Below are 19,264 nucleotides of genomic sequence, written 5' to 3'. Positions count from 1 at the left end.
TCTTTGGCACAGGCCTTGTTACCTGTTATTAAATACATTTGGTGTACCCAGCACTTGTGGGAAAGACTGTTCAATAAAATCCCTTGTATATTTTTAAAAGAGGAGACCATTTTCTATTCATGGATACCAAGATATTATGTGAGCAAGTAGTCGGAGTGATGTTATCCGGCAACAAACTCCCCCTCCCCAGCTGTGCTGCTTTCCTAGAAAAGGAGAACATTTCGGGGGGACCATTCTACTTGTGAGATATCTTGCTCGTTAAAATATTTAACATATTTCTAAATAGACGATCTATTCAGAGATACCAGGGTATTTAGTAAGTAAGGGGTCCGAGTGAGGAGACATCGGCATTACAATCCCCACACTTATTCTTGCTGTAAATCATTTGTTTCCAGACTTTTGAACACTTATAGCACAGAACACTGCAATGCGTATATTTACAGACGGTGATGCAACAGCCTGCTGAACCCATTTCATTCATGCACACTAACCAATGCAGTACCTAGTACTATGTATCGAGTTCCACAGCAAAACAGGCATATTTGCTGTATCAATACTTACCCGCAAGAGCTTTTTGCATCGTCAGTGTGAGCCAAAGTATGATTTCTCATTAGCAACGGCAGTAAACTAAACCAGCTCATCACAACAAAAGTGTCAGCATGTAGCTCACACAGGTGTTGAAGGGGACTAATAATCAAATGAATCTCACTCTCATACCTTTACTTAAGAAGTAGAGAAGAACCATCAAGGCTTGTCTCTTGTTAGCACACGGGGGGTGCTAGCAAGAGACAAGAGTCTATTTTTAAAGGTTCCCAGTGTTCTAGATTCTACTGCTTTACCTGTTAGGGTATTCCATGTATTTATAACTCTCTGTGTAAAACAGTGCTTCCTGTCTTCTGTTCTAAACTTTTACTCAGCTTCCATTCATGTCCTCTTGTTTTTCTCTCTGTGCTCAATTTGAAGACGAGTCTCGGGTTCACTTTATCTGTACCATTTATGATTTTAAAGACTTCAAGTCCCCTCTTTCCCTTTTTTTTCTATGCTGATTTCATTATTCTAACATCATAGCTCATGAATGAAGTTCTGGGATCAGCCAAGTTGCCCTTCTCTGTACCCTGAAGTGCAATGATGAATTTATTGTAGTGAGGTGACCAAAACTATGATAGTAGCTCCAGACCTCTTGATATCTTTCCATCGCTGAGCGGAGCTACTGTAGAGCCAGGCCAGGTGCAAACTCCTAGGGTCCACCAGAGGGAGCCAATCCTGCTTGTTGTTACAATTTAGTGGATAATGGAGATTGGTTAGGCTCCCTTCCACAGCTGACAGAAACGTTTAAACAAAATCAATTTGAAATTTGAACATTATCAATTTTAAACCTTAACAGTATAAGGAAATACATGCTAGCTGAGAACAAGGACAAGCAGACACAGTATGGATATCCTTAATACAAATAAAGTTACACGATTAAGTGATTCACAAATTTGTTTACGTACAGAACTCATAATTTCAGAATACTGCACAAAATGCAAAGAAATACTCTGCCGTGGCACCAAAACTGCATATGAGAGACAACCGAATGACTCAGTTGTGAACTTGCACAGCAAGGAAATGATGCACAAATACTTGCTAATGCAACTATGAGAAATCTAAAAGCCAGGAAACGAGATCTGGCTAAATGCACATAAAGGAATGTAAAGGAAAGTTTTTATGAATTCATTTTCCGTCTGGTGCAAAAAGGAAACAAAAAAAGTTTCAGCTGGAAGTGGCAGAATCACAACAAGTTGGTTGAACACACCTGCCATATGTCACACACACACACACACACTTGGGTATGAATGGACTGCCCCTGAAATGACCGATTCATTGGTTATTCAACTGGATTCTCTGAAATGTATTCCTGATTATATAAAGACTCTCCCTGTTCCCAGGTTCAGTCACAATAAACAAGACATACAAACTTTGGTAGAGATACCATACTAGGTGCTTGATTTGATTGAAATCAGTGAGTGCTACTTCTGCTGTACTGTGTGTGGTTTCAATGTAGGAATAATTGTTGGTTTATATATTTTAAAATGGCCCCCTGGGTAACAAACACAGAGCCAAGGAATTATTGTAAAGAAGGTCAGCCAAACCCACGCAGTTCTGTGAAAGATGATCCAGTCCCATCAAGTCTTTCAGGGCCGACGCCAAAAATACTAAACAAAACTAGAGCCTTGCAACAGACAGTTCACATCTGTAACAGGGTTATCCTGCAAGGACACATTTAAAAAACCTACTGTTACCGTTATAGCACACACAAATTACCCAGCACTAATGTACACCTGGATGAACAAACAACAGCCGTGCTTGCAGAACTGCGTTTGCATGGTAACAAAGTGCAACAGTTAAAGGCATATTTTGACCTTACGTTTGTAAATTCAAGCTCAGAAACGCACACTAGTCCTGCATCCAGTCCTGGGTATCAGAACTCAATTAAGTATATTATTGAAAAATGACCCCTTTCAATTTCAACTAAAGGTACAACATGTAATACTGAACTTACTCAGGTGAGACGAGTGTGAGTTTCTAACCATGTAAATGTGATCATTGTGACAGCGATGCACGGATCTCTTCAGTCACACCATGAGACCTGTATCACTGCAGGAGATAATACACCTGTATTAGCTCTAGATTTGTTCAGGTAATGCCACAGTTTATTACCAGAATGAGAAGGATTTCTGATACACTCTAAGTATGTCTTGGCTGGACTGCAGAGAGCAGCTTCAATGCACTACATAGAAAACATGTTACTGCAAATCTTAAATTAAATACAAAACATAACACACTAATTATTTTGATTTAAATAACAGTCTGACTAGTGTGGTAAGAGCCTGGAGACCTAGGCTGGCAGGAGCCCAAAGACCTTGGGTTAACAGCTGGTAAATCTACAAAACGTACAATCTGTACAAAAAACATAAAATAATTACAAACCTCTGAATGCTCACGATAGCGTGTAGGGAATTGGGTTTGACGGCTGAAAATCAGGTTTTTAATTATTCTATTGTACTCATCCATTCGTTATATACTGTAGCTCTCAAAAGGTGCAGTTTGGGAAGAAACATGCATTACAGTAAACATGGATTTTTAAATTTTATTTTAAAATACAACAGTAGAAATCTCCATTTGTAGGCCATGCTTTCAAATATTGCTGCACTTCCTTGATTCTATCTCCGGAGATTGAAATAAATGCCTGTTTTGCAGTCAATCAACCAGCAGCTTCCCCTATTGACTGACACGCTTTGCTGTAGTCGTTAGCAGGCCTTGAAATGACTAGGAAGAGATAGTGTAATAGACTTCCTGACAGCAAGGCATAGAAACTGAGAACTTTGTATAACCCAATGCAGTAACAGATACCATGTTTAAAAAAAAAAAAAAAAAAAAAACATAACACATGCTCTTTGGAAACCTCTGTGTAGCTAATGGAATTATTTTGCCAGGTATAAACACTTTAAGAGACACAGCTTTTATATTAGGGATCGCATGACAATTTAAAATTAGTCAGGAGCAGTCCAGTCACATAAAGTGTGTGCTAGCACACATCACATTGATTTCTTTGTCAGGTAATGGTGGTAATTAGACTGGAATGAATTGTAATGAATTGCCATTTAAATGTAATTGCAATTATACCATATACAGTAACTGATCAATTACAACTCAGTTACAGACCTTTCCAAGCTTAATCATTCACAGTTCCATGTTGTGTTTTACATTGAGCAATCATTCTCATTAGTGACCCTATTTGTTTGAAACAAATAAAAGGTTCTCTAGTATGTTTGTGTATTTGTACCAGCTATTATTGGGTTATTTAGAATAAACAGAGTTGTTAATGTTACTTTAGTATAATAGTAATTATATTTGTAATTCTGCAGCAGCAATTGTAATTGCAACTGGATCAACTATCATTAAAACTTGGACTTCATCGAACAATGCTGCTGTAACTGTGTTTGTAATTAGAACTGACTCCAGGACTGGTGGTAACTCTCATAGAAGTGAACACTAGTTTTGAGAACAATGCCTTCAGTGCCAGCAGAGTTCCATTTGCCAGCACGCTCTGTGACGTAATTGGCCATAAGTATGCATTAATAATTTCAAGCACTGTAACATTAACCAGGTCAGGCACATGTGGTGGTTGAGCGATCCTTGGAGAGCCTAAAAGGTATCCACCCCACTCACTGCAACAATGAAAGCTGCTGTTTGTGGAGTCTGCACCTTTGAGTTCAGGCACATAAGGGTGCATATCTTTGGGTATCTTAGAGTGCATACCACTATGAATCATTTCCATTGTGTACAACAGTATGATCTAGTAATGCGATCAGCACTGTTTTGTTTATATGCAAAACAATCTCATTACACAATTTTCTTTTCATAGTTTAGCTCCTGTGTACTCTACTTTATCAAGAGTGTGTTGACAGTCCGGTTTGTTTACAGTCTCTGTATTAGCTGTAGGGACATTGTTCTCTTTTCCCGTCAATACCCAACCAGCCAGTAACATGCTTTGACCCAGAAGACACTGCTGTGGTGAAATAAGCAAGCAAGCAGTAACAGACTTCCTGAAAGATCAGGCAAACAAACTGAGAACTTAGTGTAGCGGCAGATGTCTGTTTTTAAAATAGCAATGCGTGTTTGTTAAAGTGTGTGTTCCTTTAAAAACTACACATTTGAGACCTATGTAGAAAATGGAAGTGCAACGTGGGTAAGAGTTATAGAATTCTTATATTAGCTACAATTCATTATCAGCTAACATAAAACCAGGCGAGTAAATAATTAGTTATCACACAGATACTACAATATTTATTTACTTTTGGTTGTTCGTAGAGAAACAATAAATGTCCCCCCCCCTCCCTCCACAGCCTTAACCTATATCTAAAAATATAATAAAATACATTTGCGACAACATACATTTCAGATACATACAGTGCTAGATTCCTAAAGCTATGTATTACTCCAGTTTGTTACTGGCACAAGAGAAACACACCCAATAAAAAGTTACCAAACCATACAGTAAATAAACAATTCCGACAAGGTGTTTCTTTTTTTCATTTCAAACGTTTAATTGGTATATTCAGAAAAAAAAAAGCTTTGAGACTCCAGCCCATATTATATTACTGTGTAATGTATGGATATGGCCTTCAGGACAGGGTCAGGGTTTATTTATAACAGCAGCTTCAGAGTGCTATCACACGGCCTTGAGAAAAGGTTCAGAAGTTTCCTCAGCAAGCAGCCAAGGACCCAGAGCAAGCAGAGCACATCTGCACCAAGACCTCCTATCAACAGACAGAGACACGAGCCAGAGCGAGACCGGACAGCAGAGAATCCACAAGGACAATGATTACATGGCCTGTCCAGCTGAGCACTTCTGAGCCATAACAACCATCATCACTGCTTGAGCTTCACATTGCAGTGCTGAAGCATTAAAGAACATGCACAAACACATTTCACCGGCATGCAAAAAGTTAGAAACCTTATACAAGTTTATCATGGTATTTTTACAATAATACCATGTTTTTTCCATGGTTATACTATGCATTTACCATAGTTTGCACTGTTTATAAATATGCTTTACTATACTTCGCTATTCTTGACAATGTTTACCTATGCTTTAGCATTTTTTCACTATGCTTACACTTTGCTGTGTTTTTACCATGGTAAACTTTTATAAGGGAATAAAGACGAAGGCAACGTTAAGCTGAAACGCATCATTTTTTAACCAATGAAGCATTTTTTGAGTCGCTGGGTTTCCTCCCTTTATTTTGATGCTGCTTTTAAACCCTGAGCACTGCAGTTGTTTTTTTACGATGTTGCAACAGTTCCTCTGTGTTTCGTCTGCAAAAGGAGCCAAGTTATATACAAAAAAGAATCCGCTCTGTAAAGAGGTCGTGTAAAAGTGGCCAAGTTAAACAAGATCCATTTGGGCCCCACTTTTCTTTTAATCATGTAGCTACTAGGTCCTACTGCAACTTGGGCTCCTTAAGACACGGAGAAAGACTTTTAGTCGAAACGCCTGTCATTGAATTTACTAAAGCCCCTTTCACACTGGCGTGAGCTACCCGGGTCAGAACCTACCCGGGCAGGACCCGGTGTCATGTGGGTCGGGTACGCGGTTTCACACTGCTTTTGATAAAGAAACAGAAATGTTCCTTGCGGAAGTGAAACTTTGTAGGAAGTGAAGCATGTACACCCACATCCTGAGGTGGGTCGCTGGGACCTGGGTTAGGAGTGCCAGTGTGGAAGGGGCCTTCTTTTAAAATTTGTAAATGTAGCTCTACTGAGTGTTTTATATTCATCGATAAAGAGGCTGAAGAACTCTTTACAGAAGCAACAGGGGGCAGAGATAAAGTATAATTCAAAAAGGAAACATCAAACCATTAACAGACTCTCAAAGCTGTGATTCAAGGTTTTTCAGGTCAGTAAAAATAAAATAAAGTTTCATATAACTGTTCTAGACTGGCTTCAACAACAGTTGAGAGCAGTTTTAATAAAAATCATTCTTTTATTCATTGTGAAACAGCTTTGGCACACTTTGAAGTCCCTAAACTCCCTCCAAAGCATTGAATAACTTTGAATTGAACCCTTTTTGTGTACATTAAATGCTTTCCAACTGCCACTGTTTGACTTTAAACAGAGCATTAGCTTTGGTTACCTGCAATGTTGAATGCTACTGAACCCACCCAGACCCAATTTTTAGAATGGTATGGTCCGCAACAAAAAGGATATTATCAATATTTTCCTGTCTGCCTGAACCACTCATCCTGTGGGGGTGGGCTTGCACCAAGAGGTTACATCTCATCAGCTCTTCAAGAAAAACTCTGAAAATCAAAGAACACAGTGCCAGACAGATATCACTGGGATACAAAATGTACTTCCTTTCCCAGCAGGGGTCTGAACCTCTTCGGAAATATCATTCTACTTTGAAGAAGTATACTCTAGTAAGTTAGTAAAGGAGTCATGTGTACCTGTATATAGTTTTAACAGATTACTTTAATATTTTAAAATACCATTTTCAGGAACATTATCACTGATCCTCCTTTAATTCTGTTGGGCATTTTAAACAGTATGGAATATGCAGAAGACAGCGCTATAAATGAAATCGCTAGATGTTGTGTCGCAATTCCAACTCAGTCTCAACTCTAGTTGTAAACGGATCTCCAGCACACAGCAGTTTGTCTACCGAACTGCATTTGAAATATCTGCATGTCCTGAATAAAAGTGACATAAACAATACGAGTAAAGAAATATGTGAAAGCCATGCTTTTAGACCACCTCAATAAAAAGGTCACAGAAAGGTCTTCAATGACAATGTTGTATTAATTATCCATATGTTTTCTAGTGGTCTCCTTTTCTAATCCAATGAGACCTTGATTTCTGAGCAGGCGATACCTGGGGTATATATTGAGAAATACATTTAGCAAAATAGTCTTAGAATATGCAGAGCTAACTAAATAATGCTGTAAATCTTGAAAAAGAGATTATTAGCATCCACTGTAGGTCTCACGTTTCTCTATATGAACTGGGCACACGTTACCTTGTACTTTTTCATAGATATCAGCTTTTTTTTCTGGTCAAGAAGAAATGCAATCGATACTTGACTTGATTTCCCATAGAAAAATGTGAGCTCTACAAAATGATGGCAATGCATTTTAGGTAAGATTTGCTGACACTGTTTGTATGTAAAAAGACACATTCAAGGTTTTAACAAACCCCCCCCCCCACACTTTACCCCGACTTTTACTACTTCCCAAATCATTGTACTGTTAAACTTGCATTTCTAGTGGGTATGACACAAGGATAATCCAGCATTAGTATTAATCAGTAGCAGGTTCTCCTGAAGAATCTAAATAAACAGCAGGAATTGAAGCCCAGTCATCGTCTCCCGTTTCCCTTTGTTTACAAGATCTCCACAGGAAAAAGAACAGCAAGATGGCTGAATGAGGTAGGCCTCCACAGCCTGTACTCAATAAGCAGGGCCTCTGAAGCACTGTAAGCAGCAGGGCTGACCCCTGACCCCACATGTCAAGCTTATCTTCCTCTCCACTTCCTTTCAGAAACACCCTGATAAGGAGGCTCGCCATTAGCCTACATTTTTTTCATCATTTAAAAACAAACCAAATAGCTTCTGAAAAAAACCACACATATTCTACAGTACACAAGAGAGTTTCTGTCTTCCTTTTTATAGAAGTTCATTCGATAGGCTGCTGGGTTTATTTTACACTGAAGTAACCAGGTACTAATTATACATTATCTTTTTGGCCGTTTCAAATTAAAAGAGCTTCACCGCTCTTTTAGCACACAGCAGGTAGCAATGAGAAATAGCAATGTATACTATTTACCCAACCAATCTGATGGTTCTGAAATATTTCTGATGCTAGTTATGATCGATGCCATCTGCAATTACAATGTCATTTCGCTCAACTCAGTATTTGCTGTTGGGAAATGATATAATGTGTACTTGCTCACATACAGACATGTGTTTGGGGTCCATTCTTGTAGTGGTTCTATAAACACCAAAGTGGCATTCGCTTTAAATAGAGTTTGGGTGAGAGTTCACCAGTCCTCTGAAAGACAGACTACAGCTTCCAGTTAAACTCATGCCTGCTGTGGAATGCCACCTTTCCATTGTCCTTGGTCTCCTCTTTTCAGAAAACAAAGCGTGGGTGTGAACTTCATACAAATGTAAAAGCACATTAAAAAAGACACTGGCAGCATTTTAATTATTCAGTAAACCATTAAATAATATGCTGTCTCGAATTTACTTCAGTGCATGTACGTCTAATCCTTACACCCTTAGGCATGGACCACTGGGGTTTAAGTTGAGGACCCTAAACTCGTTTCACTTGTGACCCGACCGATATTTGAACCACCCGAGGCATGAGAGGATACGGAATTAGCCCACTGCGGCCCCCAGCCCCTCCACCACCCAATGAAATATTCACAGAGGGTCACACAGTCAAAGAGTTTACTCCAGTCTTTAATTAACTCCCCCCCCCCTTTTTTTAAAAGAGAAAACCCCCTATTGACTGAACAAAACTAGAATCAAAGCGTGAAAGTAATTTTATGTATTTTAAGCACTTTTTTGTTTGGTTGCTTCTCAGTTTTGTCCATTACTGTGGAATTTGTAATCTTTCAAAAAAAATAGCAGTTGATTAAATTGGAGTAAACGCTTTGAAAACATGGTCTGTCATGGAGTCACGTTCTCCATGCAAACAAAGGGCAAGTGTCCCACGCTTGTTCTCAAGAACACAAGCACTGCATCAACACGTATTTCTTCTGTGCTAGCCGTGTATTTAAGCAGGGCAAGGCCAGCAGGGTTTCACATTTAAGACATAAAACATAAAAACAGGATTATGCACCGTCAACAATACTACCAATTATGAAGGCAAGCAGTATGGTGGCAGGTTATTCAGGTTTATTAGCAAGACTAGACTTTATTCTAACTATAGGATAAAAAAAAACAGTCATTATTACAGTTACAACTTGTAATTACCCAAATCCACAGTATAACCAAGCATAAGGATTAGGGCAGGGGTTAGGGTAATAAATAAATGCATTTACTTGGTAACAATTACAGCATCTGTTAACAATTGCCTAGCTGACATATCAGTTATTTATACACAAGAACTAGCAGCACACAATTTATTCATAAATGAGGTAAATCTACTTGTATAGAGTTTGTTTTACGAGGGAGATTGTTGGACCCCCCTGAAAATCATATCCCAAATCCCAATGGAGCTATCCTGTATAACTGACAGGTTGCAGCCCGTATAGAATGAAAGTCAAAGCTGCAATTTGCATTTCGCTGCTCCCACATGAAACAAAAGATTTTGCAAGAGGATTTACGGGATTTTCAACATGTAAATATTGTCGCTGTTAGGTTTGTTTGTTAAATATAAAAAGTACACTTCACCAGGCAAGCAAACGAACACAGCACTGCAGGTCAAAACAGAGCTCTCTGCTGTAATAATGTGCTCGTTCTCAGATCCCCAGTACTGACTGCTCTACATTAGACTGCATAGACTGATATTGAATTGAATCAGCTGCTCAGATCCCCAGGCTCTCAGATCCCCAGTACTGACTGCTCTACATTAGACTGCATTGAATCTGCTGGCTCTCGGATCCACAGTAATGAGTTTTCTATACTGTATTTATTTTGGTTTCACATTCTATGACATATCTTTGAGATGCATAATCTTATTTCCATAGACAGCATACACAAACCAGTTACAGCTTGCACTATACTGCTCCAAAAATACAGGCCCTGAAACAATATTTCAACTCAGTTCTCTACAGACAGTCCATTTAGTATACTGTACCATCCAAAAATGTATTCCATAATAGCCCAAGGTCTGTAGCAAACCCAGCCTGACCCCAATGCAAGCTTATCAAAAATAAATGTACTGGCTTAAACTGGAGATCCCAATTCTCTCTGGGTTTGTTAACAAGCTAGAATTCTCAGCACAGTTTCCTAGCCTCGAGGCCTCAGTACAGAGTTAACTTTATTACATTGACCGATCTTAAAATACACAATATTCATCAATAAATGAGCATGGATTATAAAAAGCATATGTACACTGGGGATTTAATGACTAAATGTATAAAGACTAGCCATATCTTCTTCCTGAGGTCTGTCAGTTATTAAATTATGTCTAATGTTGTTTATGCATGCAGTGATTATCTGTGAAGCTGCCTGGCTTCACTTGAATTGTCTTAATGCGTGAACAATAGGTGACCTTGAGATGCAGACAGAATATCTACCTGTTAAATTGTAGTGATAAAGAACATCACCATAGCAGATTGAGGATACTATCTGTGTGCAGTGAATGTGTGCAGATTGAGGATCTTGCTTCTTCTCTCCTACCAGATAAATATTGCTCACTTACTTGGTCCACAGATTTAGATTCAGAACCATATTCTTGTTGGGTTGATACATTTCCACCACAATTTCCAAGCTTTAAACCCAGTAGCGTTTGAACCAATATCAAAACACGGCAGACAGTGTTAGCAAGAACAAACCGCATTCCGCAATTAATTAAAAAAAAAAAAAAAGCACAAACATTACCTAAGGTCAGGTTGGCAGGATTTTATATTTTTTAATTAGCCTAGTGTACCAGAACATGCTTCGAAAACACGACCTCCTCCTGACTGAGTCAATATTAATAAAACTTACATCAGTATATGACTGCCATAAAGATTTGCTGTTGCAGCATGTACGATAAACCCTTGCTCACCTCAGAACCAGCTTTTTTTTTTTTTTTGCAATCCCAATTTGCTTTTGATATGTAAAGCCACCTTCAACACTGAGGCCACTCCTGTAGTCATGAACAGCCACTATGTGCAGTGCCAAACTTATCAAACCTCAGTTCGATGACAGGACTGTAACAAACCTGGGGTCCATTAGAACCAGAATTACTAGGGGTGCTCTGATTGAGATAGGGTCGATACGGCGAGCCAACGATTACCCACCCAATACCAACCAATACAGCTTCCAATCCCAACTATAACACAGATACAGTTGTGCATGCACTCAAATTCACACAGCTGAAATCAAATTCACACAGCTCAAACAAGGCTTACATTTAAACCATTGTTTTAATACAGATGACAAATGAAAAGATATTGTTCACTGCATCTATTTCTAAAAATGAAAGACAGTAAAAGACAGTGTAATCAGCTACTTCCTACTTTGTGTAAAGTGGTACGTATATAGCTAAGTTTATGCAATGGTAAAGTGATTTGCTTCACACACACACACACACACACACACACACACACACACACACAGACTGCTTAAATGCTGCCAAGCTTAAATTAAATTATATAGAATTTAACAAACTGAGACATAAAAAAGTTCTGCTTTAAAATGATTTGTATACACGAATGCAGATTAACAACAAAATAAATAAAAGAATAACTCACAATGTAAACCCCCCAAAACCCCACAAAGCATATAACCGCTCCCAGCTAGATGTAGTGCTGCAGTAAGTCTGAGACGGGAAGGCTTTTCTTTGTCACATACAATCCTGTTCCCCTTCTCATCCTCAACATGTGAAGCAGCACTAAATAAAGGAGCTGTCAGCAGCACTGCCTCATCAAGCAGAAAGAAACGCTCTTGCAGCTTCAGCTACAGCTGGGTGACAGCAATGCAAGTGTTGCGCAGGACTGCAAGGAACATTCATAGTAGGTGCGCCAAACAAAACACTGCATTTCATGCGGTCACAAGTTAAAGCATGCATAAATATCGGTGCGCATCACCGGCTGAAAACAAAATGACCCTCGAAGGCCGATTGTGCCATTTCACCTTATATCAAAGCCGACTCCGACATGCTTCCAATTAACAGCACACCTGTAATAATTACAATTACAGTTACAATTATGTAGCAGTAATTAATTAGAATTACAATTACATTAAAACGTAACATAAACAACACCACACATTAACATGTTTACTCTAGTCTACATAACCAAGCAATAAATCACAGGTACTATACAGACACATAGGGGAGACCGGGGACAGTAACATTTTTTACCTTTCTCTCCATTACACACAGATGGTTTGAGCTAGTTTGACTAGACTTTGATACAAACAACTTACATCTCTCTGCTACCAATCCCCATAGTTATCCTGTTTTAAGAGCTGATATACATATGGCAAGAGGGCTTGAAATGTAAGGTGTACGATGTTACAACTGACCCCATGGCTAGGGTCACTTGTAATGGGGGTGGGGTCAGATGTAACATTTTGTGAAGAATAATTAAATAAACAACACCCCATTTAATTTAACTGAAGAAATGAATGTTTTATTGAATAAGATATATTTTCACATGAAGCAAATGTGTTTGTATTTAACTCAAAAACTGAATATCTTTTTGAAAAATAAAGATGTTCACAAAAAATAAAAGCCTTTTGTTGTCCTACTTTTAAAACATCCCTAAAATGATAGGCCTTATCAAGCGAGAATATGTCACTCCGGGTCACAATGGTGATAGATGAACATTTTGTTTCCTTCAGTGAAAGATTCATGTGCCCCAATATAGTTCAGCTAATGGTGTATGGGGTCGATTGTAACATGCGTTACAACTGACCCCAACCCAGGGAGCCATTACTAAACCTTGTGTTCCAGCAAGAAAAACAAAACTAAGAGCAATCCATTTTGTCAATTACAAGTACAGAGATCAGGGATGAGAATGATATATACCTGTGGATCCACAAACTTAATAACACAGGTATATATCACAAAAAGAAAATTGGGGGAAAATGTACTCTACTAGGTCAAAAATTGATTTTTGTAGATAAAATCTCCAGGCTTTGGCACAGCTAGCTCCTCTTCCACAGGCAGACAGAGACCTGAACTGAGCATGTGTCGAGTGAGGAGTGGCATAAATTCAAGGTGTTACAACCGTCCCCAGTTTACAACTGTCCCCGGTCTCCTCTACTTTATAACTTGTATTTTTTTTTTTTAAATAAATGGGGTCACCAAAAATAATTAAATACAAGAATAACGATCGAATGACAAATAAAAGCATAACTGATCAATAATCAATCAATTACATGGTATAATTACAATTCCACAGTTCCAAGTTTTAACTGCAGTTACATTAGAATTGCAATTAATTACAAATTGCGCAATTACAGTGGTAATGGACCCCACTTTTACATACTGTATCACAGTATGCATGGTTTGTATTGCGATACAAGACCAGAACCTCACTGCAGTTCCTCAAACTGTTTTGAAGTGTGTTTTAAAGTTGGTATGAATACACTGTCCCAATATCTATTCATTTTTTGTCTTTAAACAAAATAGCCCATCATTAAATGATCACTGTATCTTGAATAATACAAGTAGCCCATAAGGACCATACTATTCAATACAGACAAAGGAAATGGAACTGCAGAAGATGAAGCAATTCCCTATAGTGAGCTTTTACTGGATTCTCTCATTGGACTGTGGCATTGGGAAAAATACCTTGCAGCTTAAGTACATTTTAGCAGCTAATAATAGCTTAATAAGCACTTGTTTCTATAATCACATACTGCAGGCCTGCATTTATGTCAAACAACTAGTCACTTACTACATTATATTGGCTTTAACTTCCAAACAAGAACAAAAAAAGTTCAAAGCAGAACGCAAGACAAAAATAGACCCCTTTTTTCCCCCCACTATATTGAAGTTATGGAATGTCTGCATGTACTCATTGGGGGTTCTGATCTACCCAGACACACTGTGTGGAGACAGTGCTAACCAGGATTGAAAAGATACAGTGTAACCAACAAACTTTAAGGGAGGTCTTGTCTGCTTGTATAAATACATTGAGTAAATTAAAAAAAAAAAAAAAAAAAAAAAAAATCATCATTATATTTTAGGTAACAAGGTCAGCAAAAGGTTTACTTTAATTTTGAAAACCTCAGGATTTAAGATTTAGATTCAAACCGAATTTAAACTGAGAGAGACAGTAGGCGGTAGAGTTGAAAGGGCACGTGAATGGAAGGCTTTTCAGTCAGGCAGTTAGGATTTTCCAGACAAGCTAAAAGCCAGGTCATTATTTAGAGACAAATGGTAATAAACAGCTCTTTTATGATTCTCAGTCATAGCGGTGAAAAAGAGCCCTCCGATAATGACAGTGGATAATCACAGGGCTAGGACTGGGTTTGAATCATACATCTGATTTAAACTTAGATTAAATCTACCTAGACACTGGCTTTAACCATATGCTGTATTGTAACACATATACAGCTGCTCTACTGGTTTTTCTTTTGCTGTCAACAGCCTTAAGCAAACAAACAGTAATTTGTACAGATTCCTCATGTGAAAAGATATATACATATATCTATATAGATACACACACACACACACACACAGTTAGTAATTTAGGTTTAAAAATAAAGATGCAGTGAAAAGTGTCACGCCAAAAAAAAAAAAAAAAACCTGACAAGGGAAGAACGAGGGACAGGAACAAACTAAATTTCGACGCACATGATTGGAACATATATTCAAATGCCGAAGTCTGCTATACAATTACAAGAAACGAGCCCTTGTTTATTTAAGTTATTAAAAAGTGACGGTAAGTTAGGACGACTTTGCAATAAACATATTTTACAGGCGCTTTCCGTTACTGTCCCGTGGTCCTCCTCTACAGCACCTATATTTTACAGATACACACGTTAGTATCAAACCGTGTGATCAATACTTCCAGCTAGCAATATAAAATGCCAGTGTACAGCGACGCTCGCGGTGTTGGTCATAGTTGCAATCCATTAATATTCACGGTAGTCTTTTAATAACGTTTCATACTGCTCCATTAGTTCTGTATACTGTAGTTTTGAGTTTTGAAATAGATCTGCATTATTTTGGTTAGCGCAATCCACAGATTTGAACAGTAATTACAATGAACCCCGGTATTATTATTATTATTATTATTATTATTATTATTAATTATTATTATTACTATACAATCCGTCTCCATGTGAAAGGACCCTTATCTATGGGTCTACGTTAAGTGAATCTCTTGTTACGAAATAACACATGGCATGGCATTGCATTCCGTGATAAATAAAAAGAAGTAGTTTTAAAATCTACTGCACATACAACTAATAGATGTTACCTACCACTTTCTGGACTGGCTTTGTTACTGATTGTTGTTGTTGCTGTGCCTCCCTCCCCCAGCAATGAACAGTCCTGCAAGGCTGCGAAAGCAAACACTTGCTGTTAAAAGAGACCGAGCGAGAGACACACTGTTGCTCAAACCGATGCAATCTTACAGGACGCTGAAGGCAAGCCAAGAGAAACAGTGATTGACACATCCCTACACCAATGTCCTCAACAAAAAGTGTGGCGTTTAAGATGGACCTACCAATTAGGTAGCACATATGGGGTGGGTCTTCATTAGCTCCATAATTTACCCTAGAGTGCTGTCAGAGTGTACACACAAACAAGGACGGAGTACTGTAGACCCAATGCCCTCCCTCATTTAATACATGAGCAGTAACTGGAAAAAACAAACCAGCATACAGCAAATATTAATGTTCCTCACGCGACTAATTAATGTGCTTTTATATAAAAGCTGCATCTCCCTGTTACAAGGTTCTAATTCATTTACAAGGAATTTAATAATTAAATTCAGGGACGGAAATCACACTCCCATTGCACAGCAGTTTCACCCATTCCAGGTACTTGATTAACAAGCTCAGGCACGTCTTATTAGACTCACTGTAAAACCAAGAATGGATCAAACTGCTATGGAACTGGAGTCTTATTTACAGCCCTGAAATCGGTTATAACATAAACCAATGAACACCAGTTATAAGGATAATCTATTTGCAATTAGATACGAGTACCACATAAACAACACTTATTCAAACAAGAACTGAAAACTTGGTGAATTTTTTTTTTTTATACAGCACCTTTCATAGTGGATCACCGTCACAAAGCACTTTAAAAGATAAAAGACTACAGTGTGAGCAACAACGTCTCACCCGAAAGACGGAGCACAAGGAGGGTTAAGTAATTTGGTTAGGGTCATACCATTAGCTGTGATTTGAACTTGGGACCTTCTGGTTACAAACCCATTTCTTGAATCGCTGGACCACACAGCCTCCTTAAACAGTCTTCAAAGCCTGTACAAGACTTGCATGCACCCTTCAGTTGCGCCGATGCAGTTCTCAAAGCAGGGAAGTGTTTAATGTTATGTAATCCTCAGTAGACAACAGTTAATTAACTTAAACGACAGTAGTAGATTTAATAGCTACTGTGATCGTATGCTTTCAAGGCAGGCACCCTAGATCTTAATGTTTAATTGGGTGATGAGGGACCGGTAGTGCAGATAGCAAGAGGTTTATTATTTAAAATAAAACAATACTTCTAATGAGCAATGCTGGCAGCACTGGCAATGTTATATTTCTGAAGCAGGCGAGACTTGAAGTACCGGAGTTTGCTGCCTTGCTGTGCATCCTTGTTATTTTCAGGGTGAGACTCAATTATCCACACTATAAGTTAAGCTTACTGAAAACGAACCCTAATATTTTAACGAATCTTTGCAGATAGCCACTGGGTATTTTAAACTTCAAAGGCTAAAACTAATGCGAGTGTCTTTGAAGTACAGAATCCACCCTGCAGGTCAATTCTATCAATACTGCAGGCAAGAGGATTGAAAACACACATCAAGTGAAGTATGACACTGGTGGGACCGTACTGGTAGTTCAAAAGCTAATTCAAGGTGCCTTGGATTTGCGGCTGCTTTCCAAGTTATTAATACATGACACCACTGAAAGATTTAGTATAGCACTACGCTCTGCTAGTAAAAGGCATGCTGATTACTTTGATAGCTGAATACACCCATGAGCTGTTACAGTACTAGTAATTCTTCCTAACCGTTTTTCATTTGGGATGCTGTCTAACTACAGCGGTTTTGGGATCAAAATGCTTAAGCAAATGCTTAGGCAATCAAACAATGGGATCAATGGCTATCTTCGAAGGGATTTCAAATACAGGCTCAGAGCTCTCTACTGCCGTCTTGTGGTGATTAAATGCAGCAGCGCTTCCGCATAATACTGGGAGGGCATTTTTGACATGTTTGTTACCATAAAGTACACGTTTGTTTACATGAAGTAACAAAAACGGGATTCAAAATAATAACATTTTTTTTAAATGATATAATTGGACAAAACCAGCATTAGTGCCATACAATTATATATAATGCACACACACAAATGCGTGGCACATTAAGATTCGCTATAATGTTTCAATACTCCGGTTGAACTATACAAAACATTAAAAAAGAGATATTAGTTTATTTTTTTACCACACTCAAAGCCAGAAAGCCCACAAGCTCTCGACATAGCCCCTCTATGTATATACTGCTACATACTAATACACAGTATATGTATATCTTTGTGATGTAGGAATACACACTGTGTTTGGTAACTTCAGCAAGTCTCTATTTGCATACGTTGTGATACTTGCATTAGTTATGATACATCAGAGCGCTGCATTGGGACTTTGTGATGTATAGATTATTTTTAATCCAATACATATTTTTACATACTAGCGGTATTTAAGATAAATATATTCTTTATACTTTTAGAAACATCCACTACTCTCCACGTGTATTTTTTTTTTGCTATTTTGCTATTTAAACACCAGTGATTTGACTTAGTTATACGGCTATCATAAACGAGCATAAGGTGACACCAAGTGGTCAGGTGCAGTAACTACATCAAATTTATAAACTTAAAAAAAAAAAAAAAAAAAATTAGATACAACTGATGTATTTTCAAGTTTCTTCTCACTGCAAGGTGTATATATTCAGCAAACTCCTCCTCGTAACCATCGTCTCCACAGAGCAGATAAGAAATATCATTTATTGTTTTTTAAGCACTGTTTGTTTTTCATGTTGTAACATTAAACTGTACAGGAATTAAAACGACTATTTAATATTATTTATTTATTTTTTTTAAATACTAATACTAGTATTTATGTTACCTTTGTACAGTGGTTAAAATGGTTAAGAAAATAAAAACAGGTTCCATAACACTAGGTTGTAGGGCCACTAACAACAGCCAGGACATGACAGGACTGCAAGGCATTTCAATTGCTCTGGAGTGACATTCAACAAAGACAATGCTCAGTGTACAGCAGTAGTCTTTGAAATGGAGCGCCTACAATTGGTGTGTTGTCCATTGTGACCGAATCTGACTTGTAACGTCAATGCAATATGAATTCAGGTAGCAGCATATATGACAAGAGTGGAAAGAAATCACAGGGTAAACCAACTGGACAGTCAACAAAAATATAGTAGTAGCAGGCTTGGAAAAAAACAACAACTAAATAATACAACCCCCATCCCCTGTGCATAAATATTTCATTTTTGCTTCATTTGCCTGTCTTACCAGGCGTTGTTGCATTTTTTTTATTATCATAGCAGCTAGTTCAACTGTTTTCGGTGTTTGATAGAGGACATCGAGATTATGCTGTGTATCCTTTCTCCAGTAAACAATCGAAACATTTATTATTTGCAAAAGAAAAACGAAGGAAGGAAACACGAAAGAGTCTATAGAAAATGCAAGCGGCAGAAAGTTATCTCGTCCCTTTGGATCACTTTAAGTTTGTTAGTTATTATAGTTTTATCTTGAGCTTTATGTTTTTGATGAAAAATGTAAAAATTAGGTAAATGGTAACATGATAAACCTTCACAGTGCAGATTATTTCGGATTATTTATAATAACTTTGCCGAATAG

At 38.0% G+C, this 19,264-nt stretch overlaps 1 protein-coding gene across 1 annotated transcript in view; it reads right to left on the bottom strand.

Annotated features, from left to right (window-relative positions):
* The window catches only part of LOC121329029 (endothelin-converting enzyme 1-like), a 37,277-nt gene extending 21,503 nt beyond the window's left edge, over positions 1-15,774 (bottom strand). The window contains exon 1 of the mRNA XM_041274242.1: positions 15,638-15,774. The gene's annotated coding sequence lies outside the window, so the exon portion shown is untranslated. The remainder of the gene's footprint in view (positions 1-15,637) is intronic.
* Between the last annotated feature and the right edge of the window lie 3,490 nt (positions 15,775-19,264).

The sequence above is a fragment of the Polyodon spathula genome, chromosome 16 (assembly GCF_017654505.1).
Source record: "Polyodon spathula isolate WHYD16114869_AA chromosome 16, ASM1765450v1, whole genome shotgun sequence".
NCBI classification, from domain to species: Eukaryota; Metazoa; Chordata; class Actinopteri; order Acipenseriformes; family Polyodontidae; genus Polyodon; species Polyodon spathula.
This window is presented reverse-complemented; position numbering and strand designations above follow the sequence as displayed.